At 42.9% G+C, this 1,930-nt stretch overlaps 1 pseudogene; it reads left to right on the top strand.

Annotated features, from left to right (window-relative positions):
- The first annotated feature begins 511 nt into the window (after positions 1 to 511).
- On the top strand, positions 512 to 1,383 carry LOC139564100 (protein rapunzel-like; annotated as a pseudogene).
- The last annotated feature ends 547 nt before the right edge of the window (positions 1,384 to 1,930 follow it).

Raw genomic sequence — 1,930 nt, 5'->3', positions numbered from 1 at the left:
AGGAATGACCATCCATTATATAATAGTTATAATTTAACCAAGTTTTGAGTATTTATAGTGTTTGTTTGCATTTACTTTGTTGAAAAACATTGAAGTAAAACAAGCTTATATTTTAGGTTCTGATGGTGTACAACAGTTGAACTTAGCTTATGAGACATTTATAAGTTATATTCTTTAATCAATGGGTACATATCATTACTTTATAAGTCCAAAAAATGTATGTAGGAACTGCTGATTGCCCCTTTAAGATGTAATAGTGATGTGGCTCATAAATGTGTGTTTTGGTCTTTAACAAGGTTATCAATGTTATTTGTAAATGTCCAATAGCGATATCTGAATTTATCATTTTATCTGTGTTACTCTGCAGGGAAACTCACAGACTGCGCCTCCATAAGGGGTTGAATGTCAATTGTTATTATAGGGAATTCAACCACTTTACTTGAGAGCAATGTGCAGCTTTTCCGTCCTGATTTTGAGCATAATTTCTGAAGACCGGCACACCTAAACAAGCATGGCAAGTCCTCTGAAGAAGGTGGTGACCCAGAAGAAATACGCCATCGAGGCTGTGATGGAGAGTTTTGAGGTGAGGGGCTGAGGTGTTGGCCAGCGCAGTAGGGGAGCTCTTCCCTCTCTGTGAGGCAGCCGCCCCTGTCCTACAACTAGCCCAGGACAACGTGAAGAGCAAAGAGGTCTGCTGTGTCAAAGAGCAGTTCCTGGCGGTGAGGAACAAGCTGGACGTACTGTTCACCCAGCTGGAGAATAATGACTGTGAGATTAGGAAGGGCCGGCTGGATTCCCAGTACTTCTCGGTGGAGGAGAGCATCAGGAACCAGTTCTGGAAGTACATGGACATTCTGGAGGCCAAGCCACAGTTTCAGGAGGTCAAGACGAGGCTGTTTCTGGAGCACCGGAGGGGAGAAGAACCTGTATGTGCTGTATGATGCTCTGATGGGCACCAACAGCTTTGGGGAGTCCATCTTGGAGGTGGTGGACAGGTAAAGTGTTCTTAACCATGCTAAATGAGCCTTTATGCACCGGTGGAGCATGGCTTTGTTGAGTATTTTAGTTTGAGAACATTTGTGGCATGAATTTGAACTGTTCACTTGTGATTATGGAAAATAGGATGATTACTTTTATTGTTATTAACAACAGCTGAGTGGTTGGTTCTCCATCTGTCTCAAGTATGAGGCGAGAAACAGGCGCCTACTGGAGGGCTTCTGTGTGAGGATGAAGGAGCTCCTCTGCCTGGGCCTAATTGCCCTGCCAGGCTTCTGTGCCCTCACCAAGAGACCAGATGAGGAACAGGAAACCATCCATAACTGGAACAGCAGTTATGAATACCCCATGCAGTTTGTCCTAGCAAGAAACTTTGGTTGCAATTAGATTCACTGTATTGAAATCTGAATGTTTGCTCATTTGAGGCAGTGTTACATAGCCCAGTGTTTGCAGAGTATTTCATTAACTGTATACGCATTTTATTATCAGTGACTAACTACTACCATAGCTTATGACCACATGTTACTCAATACTCTCTCATAGTTAAATAGCTTAACTCAATGCATCTTACCCTACTGCCAAATACTCACCATTTTTGTGAGGAATAACCTTGCTGCCCACAATTCCACAGAGATGATTTTGCTGAGATTGCAGCTGATGAGCTGTGCTCTCATTTTGTCTCTCTGCGACACAGGCTGGCCTACATTACAATAAAAGAGAGCATGGAAGCTGTTTTGCCATCCGGGAAAACGACTTGGCACTCAGTGTTTTCTACTGTGCCTTGTCTTCACAATACACTCAAAGTCTTGCTTCTGAACTCATATCAAGCATGCTGCAGTAGCAGAACTTTAATGGTATTACCTCCCGAGCTGTGCCTATTTGTGAACACATTATTCATGCCAGTTGTTACAGCATGGATGTGAAGTGATGTTTA

The sequence above is a fragment of the Salvelinus alpinus genome, chromosome 35 (assembly GCF_045679555.1).
Source record: "Salvelinus alpinus chromosome 35, SLU_Salpinus.1, whole genome shotgun sequence".
NCBI lineage: Eukaryota > Metazoa > Chordata > Actinopteri > Salmoniformes > Salmonidae > Salvelinus > Salvelinus alpinus.
The sequence above is the reverse complement of the archived record's forward strand: the minus strand, read 5'-3'. Positions and strand labels throughout refer to the sequence as shown.